The sequence below is a fragment of the Salvelinus namaycush genome, chromosome 16 (assembly GCF_016432855.1).
Source record: "Salvelinus namaycush isolate Seneca chromosome 16, SaNama_1.0, whole genome shotgun sequence".
NCBI classification, from domain to species: domain Eukaryota; kingdom Metazoa; phylum Chordata; class Actinopteri; order Salmoniformes; family Salmonidae; genus Salvelinus; species Salvelinus namaycush.
The window spans coordinates 28,586,621-28,613,775 of NC_052322.1; the positions used below are offsets into that span (position 1 = coordinate 28,586,621).

General features: G+C 45.0%; 1 long non-coding RNA gene across 2 annotated transcripts; it reads left to right on the forward strand.

Annotated features, from left to right (window-relative positions):
• Nucleotides 1-316: 316 nt before the first annotated feature.
• LOC120061274 lies at nucleotides 317-24,263 on the forward strand. 2 transcript variants are annotated; one of them, XR_005478309.1, is made up of 6 exons: nucleotides 317-800; nucleotides 1,126-1,309; nucleotides 1,594-1,749; nucleotides 2,220-3,074; nucleotides 8,423-8,589; nucleotides 24,215-24,263. It is a non-coding gene; the product is annotated as an uncharacterized LOC120061274 (long non-coding RNA). The 2 variants fall into 2 exon arrangements; XR_005478310.1 differs by lacking the exon at nucleotides 1,126-1,309.
• The last annotated feature ends 2,892 nt before the right edge of the window (nucleotides 24,264-27,155 follow it).

A 27,155-nucleotide genomic window follows, 5' to 3' on the forward strand; every position in this document is an offset into this window, starting at 1 on the left:
ATCCTGTGGATATGACAGTATGGCTATAGAGATGGGCCAGGAGATCATGGGGTTTGTTTGGATTCTTTCTCCTGGGCAAAGCCCTACTAAAGCCACAGTTCTCTTCCCAAATGGCACCCTATTCCCCATATAGTGCACTACTTTTGACCAGAGCCCATAGTGCACTAAAAAGGGATAGGGTGCCATTTAGGATGCGGACTCTGTCTGAATGGGAGCCATTGATAAAGGAGGTATTCAGTAGCATTGAACAGTTGGGAGAGGGGAAGGGAGGGAGTCGGGAGGGTGGATTGGTGCTATTCTGAGTAGAGTTCAAGGCTTCACTCCACCCTCCCAGGCACACATGGTGTAGGGTACACACACTCTCACATTCACATTACATAGGCCTACTCATTCTCTCTGCACATAGTTTTCTACAGGTTTTATCTTCACCATAGTATTTACTCTACTACACACTGTTTGGATATTTCCCTATTTAATTACTATGCTATTATTTTTGTGCATTCACTCTAATTATATCTAAACTGTTTCACTCAACTATTTATACAAAAAATAGAGAGCCATTGGCGAATGGAAAATTGGCAGAAGTCAGGGAATGTTGACCGTCCTTATCTAACAGTGCTGGATAGTGTTTCTGCACTGTGCTTTTGACTTCAGGATGAACAGTAGTATTCTTAATTCTCTCAAGCCTGTTTTGCATGATCACACAGCCATGCTGGATGAAGCACACAGCTGGATATCCTTGTGCAGCGGTTCAGAAAGAAGTCCCGGTCGGTTTGGGAGAGATAGAAGACAGATTGCTGGTGAGTGACAGTGGGGCCTTGTTTGCCCCAGCACTGTATTCATGGAAAGATTCTCAAATGGGTTTCGCTAAACTCCTCTGTCCTCCGTACTCTCCTTACATCCTTTTGAAAAAGGTAATTGAGGAGAGGAAACTTGGAAACAAATGCACTTGTATGAAATGAGACTCCTCCACTAGCACAGCATCAGGCAAATTATGCTTACAGAGTACGAATCCCAAAATACATGACTAAAGTTGTACAAATGTATTTTAGAGATAAAAGGATAAGTAGCATATTGTTTTAAATGTGTGCATGATTTTCTCTTGTGTGTGGTGGATTTCGGCAGAGTAAACTCAGAGGATACACTTGTGCTTGCTCCGCGGGAAGACGCAATCGAGGACAGAGGCAGACTCCTCCGTTCACCTAATAACGAATTGACACTCCTCGATCACTCAACCACTTATCGGTTTCCAGGTCATGAAGGAGAAAGGATAGAGGAGTCCTTTCAGCTTGTGCTAAACAAGTGAAATGTGGGTCAAGTTACCATGAGAGAGAAAATCATGCAAGGCTTTAAATATAATATCTATTGGTATGTTTGTATGTATGACTGACACAGGTACTTTCGCCATTCTTGCTATCATGACTGGCACTGTGAAGTGTAACGTAGAGTTCCTTAGCAACGGTGTTGAGGAGCGGGAGGGTTGACAGAGACGTGGCCAGAGTGTGTGTGTCTGGCAGTACAACTTACCTTCCTTTGTGGCCTCATACAGGTGAACGCTCACACACACTGTCAATTGTCTCTGTTACTCTACAGATAGTGTTGGTTTTGTTGGGGTGTGTGTAGCTGGCTGTCTCAGCCCCTGTTGAGTGGCTACACCATGGCAGCAGCGCTCCATATCAACATCCACCAGCTGCCTCTACTCTTGGCATCCCAACCTACAGACACAGCGGCATTCTGGCTGTAGGCTGGGTAAGCTTCGCTTTGTTTGTGTGTGTGTGTGTGTGTGCTCGATGTGCGCATGCATGCATGTGCAGGAGAGAGTGAGAGACGCTGGTTGATGTGCTGTCTGGAGTGACAGCATGTGCTTCTACACCTGCATTGCTTGCTGTTTGGGGTTTTAGGCTGGGTTTCTGTACAGCACGTTGTGACATCAGCTGACGTAAGAAGGGATTTATAAATAAATTTGATTGATTGACTGTTGCAACGCCTGGCATGCTGTTCTGGTCATCTCTATGGTGATCCTGGTGGGAGTCAAGATGCTGAATAGACTCTTCAAGATGAAGTTACCCATGCCTATTCCATGGGAGCTGGTGCTGGTAGACACACACACACACACACATTCAGAAATGAGTCAGAATTGCATAAAGGTCTGTCTTTCTGTTCATGACTGTTCCAGTATGATGACTTGCTCTCCTCTGTTCTCTTCACTTTATCCTCAGATAATCCTGCACACCTTCCTGTCAGTGCAGTTGGAGTAATCCTGGCCACCTTCCTGTCAGTGCAGTTGGAGTAATCCTGGCCACTTTCCTGTCAGTACAGTTGGAGTAATCCTGGCCACCTTCCTGTCAGTACAGTTGGAGTAATCCTGGCCACCTTCCTGTCAGTGCAGTTGGAGTAATCCTGGCCACCTTCCTGTCAGTGCAGTTGGAGTAATCCTGGCCACCTTCCTGTCAGTACAGTTGGAGTAATCCTGGCCACCTTCCTGTCAGTGCAGTTGGAGTAATCCTGGCCAATTTCCTGTCAGTGCAGTTGGAGTAATCCTGGCCACCTTCCTGTCAGTACAGTTGGAGTAATCCTGGCCACCTTCCTGTCAGTACAGTTGGAGTAATCCTGGCCACCTTCCTGTCAGTACAGTTGGAGTAATCCTGGCCACCTTCCTGTCAGTACAGTTGGAGTAATCCTGGCCACCTTCCTGTCAGTGCAGTTGGAGTTGTGTCAAGGTAGTAGGACACATACCCACTGGGTCAGTCTTACTGTCTCTCTTCATCTGTTTGTGCAATGTAGAGAAATAATAGTGAAAGTGAATTTATTTGTGATATAAAACTTAAGTTATTAGAATGTTATGTTCCCAAGCTACATGGGATGGATACAAACATATGATGACACTACCAGTATGTCCCCTCTCTCTCTCCGTGGCTCCAGCCCCCCCCCCCCCCCAAACCCTCACCTCTCTAGAACAGGCCAAGGAGCTGTTTGGTCCGGCTCTGTCCCTCGCTGCGGTGGGCTTCAGCTTCACATCCTCCATGGGGAGAATGTTCTCCCACAAACATGGTTACACCTTGGACAGCAACCAGGTAACAGAGAAATGAGCTCTCACATTGTCTCATAATGAACTCACTATCCTCACTTCACTGTCAGAAGGACCAGTTTTTCTCTCCCCCTATTTCACTGCTATAAGTGGTCTCCCGGCTGTAGGACCTGTTTGGCGATAGGCCTCTGCAACACAATTGGAGGGATGTTCCTGTGTTTCGCTGTCAGCTGATCCTTGCCACACAGTACGGTCCAAGGGAGTGTTGGGGTGAAAAAATAGGTAGTGATTTTAAATGTGGGAATATGTAGTCCATAGTTGGCTGCATTGTCACTAGACTAAACTCTGGCACAAATCATGACTTCTTCTCACATCTTCTATCTCTTACAGTACCATTCAAAAGTTTGGACACACCTACTCATTCCAGGGCTTTTCTTTATTTGTACTATTTTCTACATTGGAGAATAATAATGAAGACATCAGAACTATGAAATAACATATGGAATCATGTAGTTACCAAAAAAGTTTTAAACAAATCAAAATATATTTTATATTTGAGATTCTTCAAAGTAGCCACCCTTTGCCTTGATGACAGCTTTGCACACGCTTGGCATTCTCTCAACCAGATTCATGAGGTAATCACTTGGAATGCATTTCAATTAACAGGTGTATCTTGTGAAAAGTTAATTTGTGGAATTTCTTTCCTCAATGCGTTTGAGCCAATCAGTTGTGTTGTGACAAGGTAGGGGTGGTATACAGAAGATAGCCCTATTTGGTAAAAGACCAAGTCCATATTATGGCAAGAACAGCTGAAATAAGAAAAGATAAACGACAGTCCATCATTACTTTAAGACATGAAGGTCAGTCAATCCAGAAAATGTCAAGAACTTTGAAAGTTTCTTCAAATGCAGTCGCAAAAACCATCAAGCGCTATGATGAAACGTGCTCCATGAGGACCGCCACAGGAAAGGAAGACCCAGAGTTACCTCTACTGTAGAGGATAAGTTCATTAGAGTTAACTGCACCTCAGATTGCAGGCCAAATAAATGCTTCACAGAGCTTAAGTAACAGACACATCTCAACATCAACTGTTCAGAGACTGCGTGAATCAGGCCTTCATGGTCGAATTGCTGCAAAGAAACCACTACTAAAGGACACCAATATGAAGAAGAGGCCAAGAAACATGAGCAATGGACATTAGACCAGTGGAAATCTGTCCTTTGGCCTGATGAGTCCAAATTGGTTCCAACCGCCGTGTCTTTATGAGACGCAGAGTAGGTGAATGGATTTTCTCCGCATGTGTGGTTCCCACCGTAAAGCATGGAGGAGATCTGATGGTGTGGGGGTGCTTTGCTGGTGACACTGTCTGATTTATTTAGAATTCAAAGCACACTCAACCAGTATGGCTACCACAGCATTCTGCAGCGATACGCCATCCCATCTGGTTTGCGCTTAGTGGGACTATCATTTGTTTTTCAACAGGACAATGACACAAAACACCTCCAGGCTGTGTAAGGGCTATTTGACCAAGGAGAGTGATGGAGTGCTGCATCAGATGACCTGGCCTCCACAATCACCCGACTTCAACCCAATTGAGATGGTTTGGGATTAATCATGTAGTAACCACTTTTTTGGTTGCTAGATGATTCCATATGTGTAATTTCATAGTTTTGATGTCTTCACTATTATTCTACAATGTAGAAAATAGAACAAATTAAGAAAAACCCTTGAATGAGTAGGTGTGTCAACTTTTGACTGGTACTGTATATGTCCTGGTAACTGACAAAATAAAGGAAACACTTGAGTAAATGAGGGACACAAAGTATATTGAAAGGAAGTGCTTCCATACAGGTGTGATTCCTGATTTAAATAAGCAATTAACATCCCATCATGCTTAGGGTTATGTGTTAAATGTCCAGTTGCCCATTATTTAACAAATAACACATAGGCCTATGTATTTTATTTCAATATCCTCCTACAATCCACCAGGATTTAAAAAAAACTATTTTTATTGCATTTATTTCCATCAATAATCAGTCCAAAAAGTATTGCACCTGAATTTGACCGCAAAAATATGACTGTTATATTTTCCCTTAATTAAAGCTTTTAAACAATTAACATAATGTATTGTCATTTTATTTCAATTTCAGTAGCTAAATAAGGAGGTAGGCATATCAGTTCCAGCTAAAACTTGGATTAGAATCACGTGCAGAAATAGATCTCTGTGTGCAGGCAGCCTGCTTGCTCGAGCGCATCGGTCAACATACCGTATGTAGTTGGGACAGTGCCCCTGGTAGGCTACACAACAACAAAGCAGAAAAACAACAGTTTCTCAAAATGTACACAAAAAGCAAAAGGATTTGACTGCTAAGTGTTATTCCCTGTTCTCCAGGTATAACATTTTTGGGTTCCATGAAGAACCCTTTTCCACAGAGGGTTATACATGGAACCCAAAAGGGTTCTACCTTGAACCAAAAAAGGTTTTCCTATGGGGACAGCCGAAGAGCCCTTTTTGAAACTTCCAGAAGCTTTAAAATGTGGGCCAGGTTGTCAGGATGCGTAATGTACTGTATAAGTACACATTAATTACAAGTAAGTACCCCTCAAGATACATTTAATTTTAACTATCTAAATCCTGTGTAACACCTAGTAATTACATTGTACTTATGCAAACATTACATTTAGGAGAGACTGACTGCATCACTTCTTTTTATAAGAAACACTAATGTGTTGATAATCCCAAATTGTTTGCATTGCCAACTTACACACAGCTCTGACACACACACTTATCCCTCCAGTCATGCCACCAGGGGTCTTTTCACAGTCCCCAAATCCAGAACAAATTCAACAAAGCATACAGGATTATATAGAGCCCTTATTGTATGGAACTTCCTTCCATCTCATATTTCTCAAATAAACAGCAAACCTGGTTTCAAAAAACAGATAAAGCAACACCTCACGGCACAGAGCCTCTCCCCTATTTGACCTAGATAGTTTGTGTATATGCATTGATATGTAGGCTACGTGTGCCTTTAATTTTTTTTTATATAGTTCTGTCTTTGAGCTGTTCTTGTCTAATGATGTTCTGTATTATGTCATTCTGTATTATGTTTCATGTTTTGTCTGGACCCCAGGAAGAGTAGCTGCTGCTTTTGCAAAAGCTATTGGGATCCTAATAAAATACCAAGTGACGTTCTATGCTTTGAAATAATGTGTTTTCAGTTAACCCAGATGGTACACTTTATTTTGGTCGCAAGTGCTAGCAATAACATTGGCTGGAGATATATTTTCAACACTCCACATTCATGGGTAAGTAATTAGTCTGTTGAGCATAATCTCTCGGACACCCAGCACATCCACGAGGAGTCACAACCTTTGTGAGAGTTGTTACTGAATCGGATGCAGCTGAGAAGAAACAAAACACAACGTTTGTGAATGTAGTGGAAAGCTGCATTGTTACACCTTTGTAATCACAGACCACAATTACTACCAGTTACATGTTATTACACTAACTATTAGTTACAATACTTGTTACACTGTAATTACACATGCAATTACACTGTAATAAGGAGCCCTTAATATGAAGTGTTACCCCAGGTTATGATGAGGTCTTAACTATGACCAGTAGGCCACATAATATGCACGTTATATAGTGGTCAGAATTATGACCTGCTGGTCGTATGGTGGTGAGAAAAATACATACAGTGGGGCAAAAAAGTATTTAGTCAGCCACCAATTGTGCAAGTTCTCCCACTTAAAAAGATGAGAGAGGCCTGTAATTTTCATCATAGGTACACTTCAACTATGACAGACAAAATGAGGGAAAAAAATCCAGAAAATCACATTGTAGGATTTTTAATGAATTTATTTGCAAATTATGGTGGAAAATAAGTATTTGGTCACCTACAAACAAGCAAGATTTCTGGCTCTCACAGACCTGTAACTTCTTCTTTAAGAGGCTCCTCTGTCCTCCACTCGTTACCTGTATTAATGGCACCTGTTTGAACTTGTTATCAGTATAAAAGACACCTGTCCACAACCTCAAACAGTCACACTCCAAACTCCACTATGGCCAAGACCAAAGAACTGTCAAAGGACACCAGAAACAAAATTGTAGACCTGCATCAGGCTGGGAAGACTGAATCTGCAATAGGTAAGCAGCTTGGTTTGAAGAAATCAACTGTGGGAGCAATTATTAGGAAATGGAAGACATACAAGACCACTGATAATCTCCCTCGATCTGGGGCTCCACGCAAGATCTCACCCCGTGGGGTCAAAATGATCACAAGAACGGTGAGCAAAAATCCCAGAACCACACGGGGGGACCTAGTGAATGACCTGCAGAGAGCTGGGACCAAAGTAACAAAGCCTACCATCAGTAACACACTACGCCGCCAGGGACTCAAATCCTGCAGTGCCAGATGTGTCCCCCTGCTTAAGCCAGTACATGTCCAGGCCCGTCTGAAGTTTGCTAGAGAGCATTTGGATGATCCAGAAGAAGATTGGGAGAATGTCATATGGTCAGATGAAACCAAAATAGAACTTTTTGGTAAAAACTCAACTCGTCGTGTTTGGAGGACAAAGAATGCTGAGTTGCATCCAAAGAACACCATACCTACTGTGAAGCATGGGGGTGGAAACATCATGCTTTGGGGCTGTTTTTCTGCAAAGGGACCAGGACGACTGATCGTGTAAAGGAAAGAATGAATGGGGCCATGTATCGTGAGATTTTGAGTGAAAACCTCCTTCCATCAGCAAGGGTATTGAAGATGAAACGTGGCTGGGTCTTTCAGCATGACAATGATCCCAAACACACCGCCCGGGCAACGAATGAGTGGCTTCGTAAGAAGCATTTCAAGGTCCTGGAGTGGCCTAGCCAGTCTCCAGATCTCAACCCCATAGAAAATCTTTGGAGGGAGTTGAAAGTCCGTGTTGCCCAGCAACAGCCCCAAAACATCACTGCTCTAGAGGAGATCTGCATGGAGGAATGGGCCAAAATACCAGCAACAGTGTGTGAAAACCTTGTGAAGACTTACAGAAAACGTTTGACCTCTGTCATTGCCAACAAAGGGTATATAACAAAGTATTGAGATAAACTTTTGTTATTGACCAAATACTTATTTTCCACCATAATTTGCAAATAAATTCATTAAAAATCCTACAATGTGATTTTCTGGATTTTTTTTTCTCATTTTGTCTGTCATAGTTGAAGTGTACCTATGATGAAAATTACAGGCCTCTCTCATCTTTTTAAGTGGGAGAACTTGCACAATTCGTGGCTGACTAAATACTTTTTTGCCCCACTGTATTCTGGTCAGTAATAAGACGTCATAAAAATGGCCGACCAGAATAAGCCGTCATAAAAAGACATCGTACTTCCGTCTCTCCCTACAGCTGGTGTGTTTGGCCACCCTAATCTCCACCCTGCTGTTCAACCTGGATCTGGGCCTGACTGCTGCCATGGCCCTCTCTCTGATAACTGGAGTGACTGTATTCTCCTGCTCCAACCCTCTGTGCTTTGCAAACGCTGAGCTGTTCTTCAGCTCTCTGAGGTACTGGAGGTAGGCTACATGCCACGAGACATAAACTATACCTCAACCCAGATAATATAACATAAACCATACCTCAACCCAGACAATATAACATAAACCATACCTCAACCCAGACAATATAACATAAGCTATACCTCAACCCAGACAATATAACATAAACCATACCTCAACCCAGACAATATAACATAAACCATACCTCAACCCAGACAATATAACATAAGCTATACCTCAACCCAGACAATATAACATAAACCATACCTCAACCCAGACAATATAACATAAACCATACCTCAACCCAGACAATATAACATAAGCTATACCTCATCCCAGACAATATTACATAAACCATACCTCAACCCAGACAATATAACATAAGCTATACCTCAACCCAGACAATATGACATAAACTATACCTCAACCCAGACAATATAACATCAATTATAAACTGTGTGGTTCGAGCCCTGAATGCTGATTGGCTGACAGCTGTGGTATATCAGACCGTATACCACGGGTATAACAAAACATTTATTTTTTACTGCTCTAATTACATTGGTAACCAGTTTATAATAGCAATAAGGCAATTCGGGGGTTTGTGGTATATTGCCAATATACCACGGCTAAGGGCTGTATCCAGGCACTCTGCGTTGTGTCTTGCTAAAGAACAGCAGCCCTCATTGAGAACCATCCCTTACCTCAAATGTCAGGAACAAGGCACGGTCTGGTGCTAGAGTTAACCTCAGTCATCTTCATGGACTCTGTCAATCAAAGCATTATGCAAGTTGAGCCCAAACAGTCATTACCTGAAACAAATAACACAAACCCCATGTATAGACAATGATGTTACCACACTATGTTAGGTCATTATCTCTAGTTCTGCATTCCAGCTGTACAAACAATTTGCTTTATTGGGTTGATTGCCTTTAACAATAGCTTTGTGACTGGTGCATAACATATTGCATAATCCAGTCAAACATAATACCCATTACATCATAAAATATGACTGTGCTCTGAGATGAAAATGTATGGGCCTCCTTTACCTCACAGCACATCATAATGGATGTTGTTGATGTTATCTGTGTGTTCTGTGTTATCTTCAACCATACAGACAGTTTTTGAATAAGGTGTGTGTGTGTGTGTGTGTATGTGTGTGTGTGGTGTGTGTGTGTGTGGTGTGTGTGTGTGTGGTGTGTGTGTGTGTGTGTGTGTGTGTGTGTGTGTGTGTGTGTGTGTGTGTGTGTGTGTGTGTGTGTGTGTGTGTGTGTGTGTGTGTGTGTGTGTGTGAGATAATGAGCATAAGAGAGAGTGTGAGATAGAGATATTCCATACTGTGTGTTTCTGGCAGCTTGCCCAGGTAAATTCCCACAAACCGTCATGTTACTGTCTTAACAACCTCCCTTATAAAGCTCCCTGCTCTACCCTCAACAGGGATTGATGTACTGTATATATATCCTATTGTGAAACTGGACACTGCTATGATACCCCTCAGGACATCGATAGTACTGTTTTTGGTGTAAGATGTGATGGCAGCTGCAGTTGCTTTAGAAATCAGTTTCAGATTGTAATGTACTGTGCATGTCGGTTTCAGAATGTAGTGTACTGTACATGTCGGTTTCAGATTGTAATGTACTGTACATGTCGGTTTCAGAATGTAATGTACTGTGCATGTCGGTTTCAGATTGTAGTGTACTGTGCATGTCGGTTTCAGATTGTAGTGTACTGTGCATGTCGGTTTCAGATTGTAATGTACTGTGCATGTCGGTTTCAGAATGTAGTGTACTGTACATGTCGGTTTCAGATTGTAATGTACTGTGCATGTCGGTTTCAGATTGTAGTGTACTGTACATGTCGGTTTCAGATTGTAGTGTACTGTACATGTCGGTTTCAGATTGTAATGTACTGTACATGTCGGTTTCAGATTGTAATGTACTGTACATGTCGGTTTCAGATTGTAGTGTACTGTACATGTCGGTTTCAGAATGTAGTGTACTGTACATGTCGGTTTCAGATTGTAATGTACTGTACATGTCGGTTTCAGATTGTAATGTACTGTACATGTCGGTTTCAGATTGTAGTGTACTGTACATGTCGGTTTCAGAATGTAGTGTACTGTACATGTCGGTTTCAGATTGTAATGTACTGTACATGTCGGTTTCAGATTGTAATGTACTGTACATGTCGGTTTCAGATTGTAGTGTACTGTGCATGTCGGTTTCAGATTGTAGTGTACTGTGCATGTCGGTTTCAGAATGTAGTGTACTGTACATGTCGGTTTCAGATTGTAATGTACTGTGCATGTCGGTTTCAGATTGTAGTGTACTGTACATGTCGGTTTCAGATTGTAATGTACTGTACATGTCGGTTTCAGGTTGTAGTGTACTGTACATGTCGGTTTCAGATTGTAATGTACTGTACATGTCGGTTTCAGATTGTAGTGTACTGTACATGTCGGTTTCAGAATGTAGTGTACTGTACATGTCGGTTTCAGATTGTAATGTACTGTACATGTCGGTTTCAGATTGTAGTGTACTGTACATGTCGGTTTCAGAATGTAGTGTACTGTACATGTCGGTTTCAGATTGTAATGTACTGTACATGTCGGTTTCAGATTGTAATGTACTGTACATGTCGGTTTCAGATTGTAGTGTACTGTGCATGTCGGTTTCAGATTGTAGTGTACTGTGCATGTCGGTTTCAGATTGTAGTGTACTGTGCATGTCGGTTTCAGAATGTAGTGTACTGTGCATGTCGGTTTCAGATTGTAGTGTACTGTGCATGTCGGTTTCAGATTGTAATGTACTGTGCATGTCGGTTTCAGAATGTAGTGTACTGTGCATGTCGGTTTCAGAATGTAGTGTACTGTGCATGTCGGTTTCAGATTGTAGTGTACTGTGCATGTCGGTTTCAGATTGTAATGTACTGTGCATGTCGGTTTCAGATTGTAGTGTACTGTGCATGTCGGTTTCAGATTGTAATGTACTGTGCATGTCGGTTTCAGAATGTAGTGTACTGTACATGTCGGTTTCAGATTGTAATGTACTGTACATGTCGGTTTCAGATTGTAGTGTACTGTACATGTCGGTTTCAGAATGTAGTGTACTGTGCATGTCGGTTTCAGATTGTAGTGTACTGTACATGTCGGTTTCAGATTGTAGTGTACTGTACATGTCGGTTTCAGAATGTAGTGTACTGTACATGTCGGTTTCAGATTGTAGTGTACTGTACATGTCGGTTTCAGAATGTAGTGTACTGTACATGTCGGTTTCAGAATGTAGTGTACTGTGCATGTCGGTTTCAGATTGTAGTGTACTGTACATGTCGGTTTCAGATTGTAGTGTACTGTACATGTCGGTTTCAGAATGTAGTGTACTGTACATGTCGGTTTCAGATTGTAATGTACTGTGCATGTCGGTTTCAGATTGTAATGTACTGTGCATGTCGGTTTCAGATTGTAGTGTACTGTGCATGTCGGTTTCAGAATGTAGTGTACTGTACATGTCGGTTTCAGATTGTAATGTACTGTGCATGTCGGTTTCAGATTGTAGTGTACTGTGCATGTCGGTTTCAGAATGTAGTGTACTGTGCATGTCGGTTTCAGATTGTAATGTACTGTGCATGTCGGTTTCAGATTGTAGTGTACTGTGCATGTCAGTTTCAGATTGTAGTGTACTGTGCATGTCGGTTTCAGAATGTAGTGTACTGTACATGTCGGTTTCAGATTGTAATGTACTGTGCATGTCGGTTTCAGATTGTAGTGTACTGTGCATGTCGGTTTCAGATTGTAATGTACTGTGCATGTCGGTTTCAGATTGTAGTGTACTGTGCATGTCGGTTTCAGATTGTAATGTACTGTGCATGTCGGTTTCAGATTGTAATGTACTGTGCATGTCGGTTTCAGATTGTAGTGTAGGACTATGGAAGGTTTCTTTCCTTTTGAGCTCAATATTAACATGCTGTAGTCTTCCTTTGAGCTATGAAAAGGCAGCATAGGGAGAGGAGCCAGCCTAAATCAGTCGGTCGGTCTGTCTGTCTGCAATCTCTGTGACATGTCCAAGTCCAATCCTCCTGCGCAATGATAAGAGGTGTCTGTGTGGGTTTAACGGTTGTCTGTTTCTCTTGGACCACCTCCAATGAGATAAGAAATGGGTGTGCTCAGCTGATGTCATTCGACAATGGCATCCTCGTTTCCATTTCCATTGCAGGCCTGCTGTACTACTGGCATTGCCTAGGTGGGTTGGTAAAGTTTATAAAGACAAATGTCAAGGTGTGGTTCATGTTACATAGAAATAAATCATGACTGACTGACTCGCCCTCTTGTCACATCGTTTCCAAATCAAGTGTAATTCAGGAGGGTAAATGTGGATGGTTTTTTCAACCTCGCTCAGTGAAAGGTTGTACATTACCTGTATAGTATTATGACTGCAATCCACATGCTGATAGTTCACAACATAACCATAGTAGGTTATGAGACCATACTGTCAAGTCATTCATTCTTTCTGCTGTGTGTTTTAGAAAGAATGGAAATAGATACAATTTATATAAAATATGTATTGTGTTCAATTCTATGTTTCATAGCAGGTTAGTGTTTTGAAGGGGAAGAGAAAGGTTAAAGAAGGATTTTTAACCTTGAGACAATTGAAATATTGGATTGTGTATGTGTGCCATTCAGAGGGTGAATGGGCAAGACAAAATATTTAAGTGCGGGGTATGGTAGTAAGTGCCAGGCGCACCAGTTTGTGTCACGCATTGCAACGCTGCTGGGTTTTTCACACTCAACAGCTTCCCGTGTGTATCTAGAATGGTCCACCACCCAAAGGAAATCCAGCCAACTTGACACAATTGTGGGCCAGCATCCCTATGGAACGCTTTTCGACACTGTAGAGTCCATTCCCTGACAAATTTAGGCTGTTCTGTGGGCACAAGGGGGGAGTGTAATCAATATTAGGAAGGTGTTCCTAATGTTTGGTATACTCAGTGTATATATCCACTCACAGTCAGGCAGACAGACAGGCATAAACTCAGACAGACAGGGATACAGGCAGGCAGACAAACTCTAAACTCAAACCTAAACCTAACCCTAGCTTCATATGCACATATAGCCATAACCCTAACCCTAGCCATAACCCTAATCCTAGCTTCATGTCCACTCCCAGCTCAACCCTAACCCTAGCCATAACCCTAACCCTAGCCATAACCCTAACCCTAGCCATAACCCTAACCATAGCCATAATCCTAGCCCTCCACATCTTGGCTCAGCTCTTGGAGTTAGGGTTGATGTGGACAAGAAGTTAGTGTTCGGGTTGAGGCCAAGATGTGGACATGAAGCGAGGGTTAGGGTTAAGGGTTGAGCCGGGAGTTGATAGATGGGTTGAGGATAGGTTTAGGGTTGAGCTGGGATGTGGACATGAAGCTAGAGTTAGGGTTGAGGCTAGGTTTACGGTTGAGCTGGGAGTGGACATGAAGCTAGGGTTAGGGTTGAGGATAGGTTTACGGTTGAGCTGGGAGTAGACATGAAGCTAGGGTTAGGGTTGAGGCTAGGTTTACGGTTGAGCTGGGAGTGGACATGAAGCTAGGGTTAGGGTTGAGGATAGGTTTACGGTTGAGCTGGGAGTGGACATGAAGCTAGGGTTAGGGTTGAGGATAGGTTTACGGTTGAGCTGGGAGTAGACATGAAGCTAGGGTTAGGGTTGAGGCTAGGTTTACGGTTGAGCTGGGAGTGGACATGAAGCTAGGGTTAGGGTTGAGGATAGGTGTAGGGTTGAGCTGGGATGTGGACATGAAGCTAGAGTTAGGGTTGAGGATAGGTGTAGGGTTGAGCTGGGATGTGGACATGAGGCTAGGGTTAGGGTTGAGGCTAGGTTTAGAGTTGAGCTGGGAGTGGACATGAAGCTAGGGTTATGGTTGAGGCTAGGTTTAGGGTTGAGCTGGGATGTGGACATGAAGCTAGGGTTAGGGTTGAGGCTAGGTTTAGGGTTGAGCTGGGATGTGGACATGAAGCTAGAGTTAGGGTTGAGGATAGGTTTAGGGTTGAGCTGGGATGTGGACATTAAGCTAGGGTTAGGGTTGAGGCTAGGTTTAGGGTTGAGCTGGGATGTGGACATGAAGCTAGAGTTAGGTTTGAGGCTAGGTTTAGGGTTGAGCTGGGAGTAGACATGCAGCTAGAGTTAGGGTTGAGGCTAGGTTTAGGGTTGAGCTGGGAGTGGACATGCAGCTAGAGTTAGGGTTGAGGCTAGGTTTAGGGTTGAGCTGGGATGTGGACATGCAGCTAGAGTTAGGGTTGAGGCTAGGTTTAGGGTTGAGCTGGGAGTGGACATGAAGCTAGAGTTATGGTTGAGGCTAGGTTTAGGGTTGAGCTGGGATGTGGACATGAAGCTAGAGTTATGGTTGAGGCTAGGTTTAGGGTTGAGCTGGGAGTGGACATGAAGCTAGAGTTATGGTTGAGGCTAGGTTTAGGGTTGAGCTGGGAGTGGACATGAAGCTAGAGTTAGGGTTGAGGCTAGGTTTAGAGTTGAGCTGGGAGTAGACATGCAGCTAGAGTTATGGTTGAGGCTAGGTTTAGGGTTGAGCTGGGATGTGGACATGAAGTTAGGGTTATGGTTGAGGCTAGGTTTAGGGTTGAGCTGGGATGTGGACATGAAGCTAGAGTTAGGGTTGAGGATAGGTTTACGGTAGAGCTGGGAGTGGACATGAAGCTAGGGTTAGGGTTGAGGATAGGTTTAGGGTTGAGCTGGGATGTGGACATGAAGCTAGGGTTAGGGTTGAGGCTAGGTTTAGGGTTGAGCTGGGAGTGGACATGAAGCTAGGGTTAGGGTTGAGGATAGGTGTAGGGTTGAGCTGGGATGTGGACATGAAGCTAGGGTTAGGGTTGAGGCTAGGTTTACGGTTGAGCTGGGAGTGGACATGAAGCTAGGGTTAGGGTTGAGGATAGGTGTAGGGTTGAGCTGGGATGTGGACATGAAGCTAGAGTTAGGGTTGAGGATAGGTGTAGGGTTGAGCTGGGATGTGGACATGAGGCTAGGGTTAGGGTTGAGGATAGGTGTAGGGTTGAGCTGGGATGTGGACATGAGGCTAGGGTTAGGGTTGAGGCTAGGTTTAGAGTTGAGCTGGGAGTGGACATGAAGCTAGGGTTATGGTTGAGGCTAGGTTTAGGGTTGAGCTGGGATGTGGACATGAAGCTAGGGTTAGGGTTGAGGCTAGGTTTAGGGTTGAGCTGGGATGTGGACATGAAGCTAGAGTTAGGGTTGAGGATAGGTTTAGGGTTGAGCTGGGATGTGGACATTAAGCTAGGGTTAGGGTTGAGGCTAGGTTTAGGGTTGAGCTGGGATGTGGACATGAAGCTAGAGTTAGGTTTGAGGCTAGGTTTAGGGTTGAGCTGGGAGTAGACATGCAGCTAGAGTTAGGGTTGAGGCTAGGTTTAGGGTTGAGCTGGGAGTGGACATGCAGCTAGAGTTAGGGTTGAGGCTAGGTTTAGGGTTGAGCTGGGATGTGGACATGCAGCTAGAGTTAGGGTTGAGGCTAGGTTTAGGGTTGAGCTGGGAGTGGACATGAAGCTAGAGTTATGGTTGAGGCTAGGTTTAGGGTTGAGCTGGGATGTGGACATGAAGCTAGAGTTATGGTTGAGGCTAGGTTTAGGGTTGAGCTGGGAGTGGACATGAAGCTAGAGTTATGGTTGAGGCTAGGTTTAGGGTTGAGCTGGGAGTGGACATGAAGCTAGAGTTAGGGTTGAGGCTAGGTTTAGAGTTGAGCTGGGAGTAGACATGCAGCTAGAGTTATGGTTGAGGCTAGGTTTAGGGTTGAGCTGGGATGTGGACATGAAGTTAGGGTTATGGTTGAGGCTAGGTTTAGGGTTGAGCTGGGATGTGGACATGAAGCTAGAGTTAGGGTTGAGGATAGGTTTACGGTAGAGCTGGGAGTGGACATGAAGCTAGGGTTAGGGTTGAGGATAGGTTTAGGGTTGGGCTGGGATGTGGACATGAAGCTAGGGTTAGGGTTGAGGCTAGGTTTAGGGTTGAGCTGGGAGTGGACATGAAGCTAGGGTTAGGGTTGAGGATAGGTGTAGGGTTGAGCTGGGATGTGGACATGAAGCTAGGGTTAGGGTTGAGGCTAGGTTTAGGGTTGAGCTGGGAGTAGACATGCAGCTAGAGTTAGGGTTGAGGCTAGGTTTAGGGTTGAGCTGGGATGTGGACATGAAGCTAGGGTTAGGGTTGAGGCTAGGTTTAGGGTTGAGCTGGGAGTGGACATGAAGCTAGAGTTATGGTTGAGGCTAGGTTTAGGGTTGAGCTGGGAGTGGACATGAAGCTAGGGTTATGGTTGAGGCTAGGTTTAGGGTTGAGCTGGGAGTGGACATGAAGCTAGAGTTAGGGTTGAGGCTAGGTTTAGGGTTGAGCTGGGAGTGGACATGAAGCTAGAGTTATGGTTGAGGCTAGGTTTAGGGTTGAGCTGGGATGTGGACATGAAGCTAGAGTTAGGGTTGAGGCTAGGTTTAGGGTTGAGCTGGGAGTGGACATGAAGCTAGGGTTAGGGTTGAGGCTAGGTTTAGGGTTGAGCTGGGATGTGGACATGAAGCTAGGGTTATGGTTGAGGCTAGGTTTAGGGTTGAGCTGGGATGTGGACATGAAGCTAGGGTTAGGGTTGAGGATAGGTTTAGGGTTGAGCTGGGAGTGGACATGAAGCTAGGGTTAGGGTTGAGGCTAGGTTTAGGGTTGAGCTGGGATGTGGACATGAAGCTAGGGTTAGGGTTGAGGCTAGGTTTAGGGTTGAGCTGGGATGTGGACATGAAGCTAGAGTTAGGGTTGAGGATAGGTTTAGGGTTGAGCTGGGATGTGGACATTAAGCTAGGGTTAGGGTTGAGGCTAGGTTTAGGGTTGAGCTGGGATGTGGACATGAAGCTAGAGTTAGGTTTGAGGCTAGGTTTAGGGTTGAGCTGGGAGTAGACATGCAGCTAGAGTTAGGGTTGAGGCTAGGTTTAGAGTTGAGCTGGGATGTGGACATGAAGCTAGGGTTATGGTTGAGGCTAGGTTTAGGGTTGAGCTGGGATGTGGACATGAAGCTAGAGTTATGGTTGAGGCTAGGTTTAGGGTTGAGCTGGGAGTGGACATGAAGCTAGAGTTATGGTTGAGGCTAGGTTTAGGGTTGAGCTGGGAGTGGACATGAAGCTAGAGTTAGGGTTGAGGCTAGGTTTAGAGTTGAGCTGGGAGTAGACATGCAGCTAGAGTTATGGTTGAGGCTAGGTTTAGGGTTGAGCTGGGATGTGGACATGAAGTTAGGGTTATGGTTGAGGCTAGGTTTAGGGTTGAGCTGGGATGTGGACATGAAGCTAGAGTTAGGGTTGAGGATAGGTTTAGGGTAGAGCTGGGAGTGGACATGAAGCTAGGGTTAGGGTTGAGGATAGGTTTAGGGTTGAGCTGGGATGTGGACATGAAGCTAGGGTTAGGGTTGAGGCTAGGTTTAGGGTTGAGCTGGGAGTGGACATGAAGCTAGGGTTAGGGTTGAGGATAGGTTTAGGGTTGAGCTGGGATGTGGACATGAAGCTAGAGTTAGGGTTGAGGATAGGTGTAGGGTTGAGCTGGGATGTGGACATGAAGCTAGGGTTAGGGTTGAGGCTAGGTTTAGGGTTGAGCTGGGAGTAGACATGCAGCTAGAGTTAGGGTTGAGGCTAGGTTTAGAGTTGAGCTGGGATGTGGACATGAAGCTAGGGTTAGGGTTGAGGCTAGGTTTAGGGTTGAGCTGGGATGTGGACATGAAGCTAGGGTTAGGGTTGAGGCTAGGTTTAGGGTTGAGCTGGGATGTGGACATGAAGCTAGGGTTATGGTTGAGGCTAGGTTTAGGGTTGAGCTGGGAGTGGACATGAAGCTAGAGTTAGGGTTGAGGCTAGGTTTAGAGTTGAACTGGGAGTAGACATGCAGCTAGAGTTATGGTTGAGGCTAGGTTTAGGGTTGAGCTGGGATGTGGACATGAAGCTAGGGTTATGGTTGAGGCTAGGTTTAGGGTTGAGCTGGGAGTGGACATGAAGCTAGGGTTAGGGTTGAGGATAGGTTTACGGTAGAGCTGGGAGTGGACATGAAGCTAGGGTTAGGGTTGAGGATAGGTTTACGGTAGAGCTGGGAGTGGACATGAAGCTAGGGTTAGGGTTGAGGATAGGTTTAGGGTTGAGCTGGGATGTGGACATGAAGCTAGAGTTAGGGTTGAGGCTAGGTTTAGGGTTGAGCTGGGAGTGGACATGAAGCTAGGGTTAGGGTTGAGGCTAGGTTTAGGGTTGAGCTGGGATGTGGACATGAAGCTAGGGTTAGGGTTGAGGCTAGGTTTAGGTTTGAGCTGGGAGTAGACATGCAGCTAGAGTTAGGGTTGAGGCTAGGTTTAGGGTTGAGCTGGGATGTGGACATGAAGTTAGAGTTATGGTTGAGGCTAGGTTTAGGGTTGAGCTGGGATGTGGACATGAAGCTAGAGTTATGGTTGAGGCTAGGTTTAGGGTTGAGCTGGGAGTGGACATGAAGCTAGAGTTAGGGTTGAGGCTAGGTTTAGGGTTGAGCTGGGAGTAGACATGCAGCTATAGTTATGGTTGAGGCTAGGTTTAGGGTTGAGCTGGGATGTGGACATGAAGCTAGAGTTATGGTTGAGGCTAGGTTTAGGGTTGAGCTGGGAGTGGACATGAAGCTAGAGTTAGGGTTGAGGCTAGGTTTAGAGTTGAGCTGGGAGTAGACATGCAGCTAGAGTTATGGTTGAGGCTAGGTTTAGGGTTGAGCTGGGATGTGGACATGAAGTTAGGGTTATGGTTGAGGCTAGGTTTAGGGTTGAGCTGGGATGTGGACATGAAGCTAGGGTTAGGGTTGAGGCTAGGTTTAGGGTTGAGCTGGGAGTAGACATGCAGCTAGAGTTAGGGTTGAGGCTAGGTTTAGGGTTGAGCTGGGATGTGGACATGAAGCTAGAGTTAGGGTTGAGGATAGGTTTAGGGTTGAGCTGGGATGTGGACATGAAGCTAGAGTTATGGTTGAGGCTAGGTTTAGGGTTGAGCTGGGAGTGGACATGAAGCTAGAGTTAGGGTTGAGGCTAGGTTTAGAGTTGAGCTGGGAGTAGACATGCAGCTAGAGTTATGGTTGAGGCTAGGTTTAGGGTTGAGCTGGGATGTGGACATGAAGTTAGGGTTATGGTTGAGGCTAGGTTTAGGGTTGAGCTGGGATGTGGACATGAAGCTAGAGTTAGGGTTGAGGATAGGTTTACGGTAGAGCTGGGAGTGGACATGAAGATAGGGTTAGGGTTGAGGATAGGTTTAGGGTTGAGCTGGGATGTGGACATGAAGCTAGGGTTAGGGTTGAGGCTAGGTTTAGGGTTGAGCTGGGAGTGGACATGAAGCTATGGTTAGGGTTGAGGATAGGTTTAGGGTTGAGCTGGGATGTGGACATGAAGCTAGAGTTAGGGTTGAGGATAGGTGTAGGGTTGAGCTGGGATGTGGACATGAAGCTAGGGTTAGGGTTGAGGCTAGGTTTAGGGTTGAGCTGGGATGTGGACATGAAGCTAGGGTTAGGGTTGAGGCTAGGTTTAGGGTTGAGCTGGGATGTGGACATGAAGCTAGGGTTATGGTTGAGGCTAGGTTTAGGGTTGAGCTGGGATGTGGACATGAAGCTAGAGTTAGGGTTGAGGATAGGTTTACGGTAGAGCTGGGAGTGGACATGAAGCTAGGGTTAGGGTTGAGGCTAGGTTTAGGGTTGAGCTGGGATGTGGACATGAAGCTAGGGTTAGGGTTGAGGCTAGGTTTAGGGTTGAGCTGGGAGTGGACATGAAGCTATGGTTAGGGTTGAGGATAGGTTTAGGGTTGAGCTGGGATGTGGACATGAAGCTAGGGTTAGGGTTGAGGCTAGGTTTAGGGTTGAGCTGGGATGTGGACATGAAGCTAGGGTTAGGGTTGAGGCTAGGTTTAGGGTTGAGCTGGGATGTGGACATGAAGCTAGGGTTATGGTTGAGGCTAGGTTTAGGGTTGAGCTGGGATGTGGACATGAAGCTAGGGTTAGGGTTGAGGCTAGGTTTAGGGTTGAGCTGGGATGTGGACATGAAGCTAGAGTTAGGGTTGAGGATAGGTTTACGGTAGAGCTGGGAGTGGACATGAAGCTAGGGTTAGGGTTGAGGATAGGTTTAGGGTTGAGCTGGGATGTGGACATGAAGCTAGAGTTAGGGTTGAGGCTAGGTTTAGGGTTGAGCTGGGAGTGGACATGAAGCTATGGTTAGGGTTGAGGATAGGTTTAGGGTTGAGCTGGGATGTGGACATGAAGTTAGGGTTATGGTTGAGGCTAGGTTTAGGGTTGAGCTGGGATGTGGACATGAAGCTAGAGTTAGGGTTGAGGATAGGTTTACGGTAGAGCTGGGAGTGGACATGAAGCTAGGGTTAGGGTTGAGGATAGGTTTAGGGTTGAGCTGGGATGTGGACATGAAGCTAGGGTTAGGGTTGAGGCTAGGTTTAGGGTTGAGCTGGGAGTGGACATGAAGCTATGGTTAGGGTTGAGGATAGGTTTAGGGTTGAGCTGGGATGTGGACATGAAGCTAGAGTTAGGGTTGAGGATAGGTGTAGGGTTGAGCTGGGATGTGGACATGAAGCTAGGGTTAGGGTTGAGGCTAGTTTTAGGGTTGAGCTGGGATGTGGACATGAAGCTAGGGTTAGGGTTGAGGCTAGGTTTAGGGTTGAGCTGGGATGTGGACATGAAGCTAGGGTTATGGTTGAGGCTAGGTTTAGGGTTGAGCTGGGATGTGGACATGAAGCTAGGGTTAGGGTTGAGGCTAGGTTTAGGGTTGAGCTGGGAGTGGACATGAAGCTAGGGTTAGGGTTGAGGCTAGGTTTAGGGTTGAGCTGGGATGTGGACATGAAGCTAGGGTTAGGGTTGAGGCTAGGTTTAGGGTTGAGCTGGGAGTGGACATGAAGCTAGGGTTAGGGTTGAGGCTAGGTTTAGGGTTGAGCTGGGAGTGGACATGAAGCTATGGTTAGGGTTGAGGATAGGTTTAGGGTTGAGCTGGGATGTGGACATGAAGCTAGAGTTAGGGTTGAGGATAGGTGTAGGGTTGAGCTGGGATGTGGACATGAAGCTAGGGTTAGGGTTGAGGCTAGTTTTAGGGTTGAGCTGGGATGTGGACATGAAGCTAGGGTTAGGGTTGAGGCTAGGTTTAGGGTTGAGCTGGGATGTGGACATGAAGCTAGGGTTATGGTTGAGGCTAGGTTTAGGGTTGAGCTGGGATGTGGACATGAAGCTAGGGTTAGGGTTGAGGCTAGGTTTAGGGTTGAGCTGGGAGTGGACATGAAGCTAGAGTTAGGGTTGAGGCTAGGTTTAGAGTTGAGCTGGGAGTAGACATGCAGCTAGAGTTATGGTTGAGGCTAGGTTTAGGGTTGAGCTGGGAGTGGACATGAAGCTAGGGTTAGGGTTGAGGCTAGGTTTAGGGTTGAGCTGGGAGTGGACATGAAGCTAGAGTTAGGGTTGAGGATAGGTTTACGGTAGAGCTGGGAGTGGACATGAAGCTAGGGTTAGGGTTGAGGATAGGTTTAGGGTTGAGCTGGGATGTGGACATGAAGCTAGAGTTAGGGTTGAGGCTAGGTTTAGGGTTGAGCTGGGAGTGGACATGAAGCTAGGGTTAGGGTTGAGGCTAGGTTTAGGGTTGAGCTGGGATGTGGACATGAAGCTAGGGTTAGGGTTGAGGCTAGGTTTAGGGTTGAGCTGGGAGTGGACATGAAGCTAGAGTTAGGGTTGAGGCTAGGTTTAGGGTTGAGCTGGGAGTGGACATGAAGCTAGAGTTAGATTTGAGGCTAGGTTTAGGGTTGAGCTGGGATGTGGACATGAAGCTAGAGTTAGGGTTGAGGCTAGGTTTAGGGTTGAGCTGGGATGTGGACATGAAGCTAGAGTTATGGTTGAGGCTAGGTTTAGGGTTGAGCTGGGAGTGGACATGAAGCTAGAGTTAGGGTTGAGGCTAGGTTTAGAGTTGAGCTGGGAGTAGACAATCATCTAGAGTTATGGTTGAGGCTAGGGTTAGGGTTGAGCTGGGATGTGGACATGAAGTTAGGGTTATGGTTGAGGCTAGGTTTAGGGTTGAGCTGGGATGTGGACATGAAGCTAGGGTTATGGTTGAGGCTAGGTTTAGGGTTGAGCTGGGATGTGGACATGAAGCTAGGGTTATGGTTGAGGCTAGGTTTAGGGTTGAGCTGGGAGTGGACATGAAGCTAGGGTTAGGGTTGAGGCTAGGTTTAGGGTTGAGCTGGGATGTGGACATGAAGTTAGAGTTATGGTTGAGGCTAGGTTTAGGGTTGAGCTGGGATGTGGACATGAAGCTAGAGTTATGGTTGAGGCTAGGTTTAGGGTTGAGCTGAGAGTGGACATGAAGCTAGGGTTAGGGTTGAGGATAGGTTTAGGGTTGAGCTGGGATGTGGACATGAAGCTAGGGTTAGGGTTGAGGATAGGTTTAGGGTTGAGCTGGGATGTGGACATGAAGCTAGGGTTAGGGTTGAGGCTAGGTTTAGGGTTGAGCTGTGAGTGGACATGAAGCTAGAGTTAGGGTTGAGGCTAGGTTTAGGGTTGAGCTGGGAGTAGACATGCAGCTAGAGTTATGGTTGAGGCTAGGTTTAGGGTTGAGCTGGGATGTGGACATGAAGCTAGAGTTAGGGTTGAGGCTAGGTTTAGGGTTGAGCTGGGATGTGGACATGAAGCTAGGGTTAAGGTTAGGACCTCAACCCTAAACTTAAGCCAATTTATTAATGTACCCCTCCCCCCACTGCATGGCAGAAAGGTAGGCCTCAATTGAAACCTGATCTAGAGTTAATGTGCTTTTGAGTGACATCAGCAGAACGGTTGAGGCTTGAAACAAAATTTGCGCATGGGGATTGTTCAACAGAACGCAAGCCTACATTAACTCTTTACAGTGAAAACTTGGTCCCACAGAGAACAAGGCTTTTTTCCATAGAAAAGCATTACCTACAGCCCTCACATAACCATGTCGCCCGCGTTGAATGCGATTGAATTAGCTAACCGTCCTTGTACACAACCAATCGGGAGCTTATAGGGATGCCCTATGTTGAGGTTCAGCTCCATGTAGCAACAGGAAATGGCTTAATTAATCAACATGGTCCTTTATTCTCTCCCTGCAGTTACACAAAAACAGTCTTCCATCATCTGTAGAATGGTCAAAAAATATATATTTTAAATTTTTTCAGGGGGTAGATCAGCTTTAATTTTGCAGATAGATTTCATGCCGTCCCTAGGAGGGGTGCGTCACTTGAGTGGGTTGAGTCACTGACATGATCTTCCTGTCTGGGTTGGCGCCCCCCCTTGGGTTGTGTCGTGGCGGAGATCTTTGTGGGCTATACTCGGCCTTGTCTCAGGATGGTAAGTTGGTGGTTGAAGATATCCCTCTAGTGGTGTGGGGGCTGAGCTTTGGCAAAGTGGGTGAGGTTATATCCTTCCTGTTTGGCCTTGTCCGGGGGTATCACCGGATGGGGCCACAGTGTCTCCTGACCCCTTCTGTCTCAGCCTCCAGTATTTATGCTGCAGTAGTTTATGTGTCGGGGGGCTAGGGTCAGTTTGTTATATCTGGAGTACTTCTCCTTTCTTATCCGGTGTCCTGTGTGAATTTAAGTATGCTCTCTCTAATTCTCTCTTTCTCTCTCTCGGAGGACCTGAGCCCTAGGACCATGCCTCAGGACTACCTGGCATGATGACTCCTTGCTGTCCCCAGTCCACCTGGCCGTGCTGCTGCTCCAGTTTCAACTGTTCTGCCTGTGGCTATGGAACCCTGACCTGTTCACCGGGCGTGCTACCTGTCCCAGACCTGCTGTTTTCAACTCTCTATAGACAGCAGGAGCGGTAGAGAAAAACCAACTGACATTTACTCCTGAGGTGCTGACTTGCTGCACCCTCGACAACTACTGTGATTAATATTATTTGACCATACTGGTCATCTATGAACATTTGAACATCTTGGCCATGTTCTGTTATAATCTCCACCCGGCACAGCCAGAAGAGGACTGGCCACCCCTCATAGCCTGGTTTACATACATTTAGGTTGGAGTCATTAAAACTCGTTTTTCAACCACTCCACGAATTTCTCGTTAACAAACTATAGTTATGGCAAGTCAGTTAGGACATCTACTTTGTGCATGACCCAAGTAACTCTTCCAACAATTGTTTACAGACAGATTATTTCACTGTATTACAATTCCAGTGGGTCAGAAGATTACATACATTAAGTTGACTGTGCCTTTAAACAGCTTGGAAAATTCCAGAAAATTACGTCATGGCTTTAGAAGCTTCTGATAGGCTCATTGACATAATTTGAGTCAATTGGAGATGTACCTGTGGATGTATTTCAAGACCTACCTTCAAACTCAGTGCCTCTTTGCTTGACATCATGGGAAAATCAAAATAAATCAGCCAAGACCTCAGAACAAAAATTGTAGACCTCCACAAGTCTGGCTCATCCTTGGGAGCAATTTCCAAACACCTGAAGGTACCACGTTCATCTGTACAAACAATAGTACGCAAGTATAAACACCATGGGACCACACAGCCGTCATACCGCTCAGGAAGAAGAAGCGTTCTGTCTTCTAGAGATGAACGTGCTTTGGTGCGAAAAGAGCAAATCAATCCCAGAACAACAGCAAAGGACCTTGACCGTGAAGATGCTGGAGGAAACAGTTACGAAAGTATCTATATCCACAGTAAAACAAGTCCTATATCGACATAACCTGAAAGGCCACCCAGCAAGGAAGAAGCCACTGCTCCAAAACTGCCATAAGAACGCCAGATTACGGTTTGCAACTGCACATGGGAACAAAGATCGTACTTTTTGGAGAAATGTCCTCTGGTCTGATGAAACAAAAATAGAACTGTTTGGCCATAATGACCATCGTTATGTTTGGAGGAGAAAGGGGGTGGCTTGTAAGCCGAAGAACACCATCCCAACCGTGAAGCACGGGGGTGGCAGCATCATGTTGTGGGGGTGCTTTGCTGCAGGAGGGACTGGTGCACTTCACAAAATAGATGGAATCACGATGAGGTAGGAAAATTATGTGGATATATTGACGCAACGTCTCAAGACATCAGTCAGGAAGTTAAAGCTTGGTTGCAAATGGGTCTTCCAAATGGACAATGACCCCAAGCATACTTCCAAAGTTGTGGCAAAATGGCTCAAGGACAACAAAGTCAAGGTATTGGAGTGGCTATCACAAAGCCTTGACCTCAATCCCATGGACAATTTGTGGGCAGATCTGAAAAAGCGTGTGCGAGCAAGGAGGCCTACAAACCTGACTCGGTTACACCAGCTCTGTCAGGAGGAATGGGCCAAAATTCACCCAACTTATTGTGGGAAGCTTGTGGAAGGCTACCCAAAACGTTTGACACAAGTTAAACAATTTGAAGGCAATGCTACCAAATACTAATCGAGTGTATGTAAACTTCTGACCCACTGGGAATGTGATGAAAGAAATAAAAGCTGAAATAAGTAATTCTCTATGCTATTATTCTGACATTTCACATTCTTAAAATAAAGTGGTGATCCTAACTGACCTAAGACATGGAATTTTATACTTGGATTAAATGTCAGGAATTGTGAAAAACTGATATAAATGTATTTGGCTTAGGTGTATGTAAACTTCCGACTTCAACTGTATATATGTGTATATACATATTTTTCACATTTTAAAAATATAATTTCCTTCATTATTTTCCGCTAACCCAACACTACACTAATTGGAGTAAACTAATGAACAACAACACTTAGGCTTCTACTTCCAGCTTATACATACTATATACATTTTACGGACACAATCTATTTTACAATAGTTCTGTTTTTGTTTTTAGTCCTGTCCTTCCTCAACCTCTCTCATCTATCGGTCAATTCTTAACGTAAAGATTTGAAAGACAGGGTATCGTTAAACAGTGTCCCCAGGAAGCTGTACATTGAAGTGACTTAACATCGTAGGGGTGGTTTCAAAGCGTTTTTGACCTCCATTGGACACAATGGTCTTGCAGTTCTAGAAAACTAAGAGCCTTGTTATGAATTATTGAATCAATTCTGAAGAGGATATTGGTCAATTTTTGTTTTTATTGACTTGAAACTGTCTTTCTGTCTCTCTGCCTGGCTAACTGTCTCTCTGCCTGTCTGCCTGTCTGTCTGTCTGTCTGTCTGTCTGTCTGTCTGTCTGTCTGTCTGTCTGTCTGTCTGTCTGTCTGTCTGTCTGTCTGTCTGTCTGTCTGTCTGAGAGAGAGGAGGGAGAAGGAGAGAGAGGAGAGAGAGATGAGAGTAGGGGGAGGCAGGGAAAGGATGGAGGGAGAGAGAAGAGAATGAAGGGGGATAAAGAGGAGGTAGAGAGTGAGAGACAGATAAATGAGAAAAACGTCAACCCTGTGACATTCATATTTTCCCATTGACTGTAATGTATTGCGAAAAGCGTCCACTACTGTGACATTAAAAACTGAATTAAACCAAGCTGACGTTATCCTGTGATATCATGTTGTAACCACACTGCTAACCCTAACCTTAAATTAAGACCAAAAAGCACATTTTTGTTTTCATGAATTTTTACAATACAGTGAATTTTGACTTTGCAGCTTGGG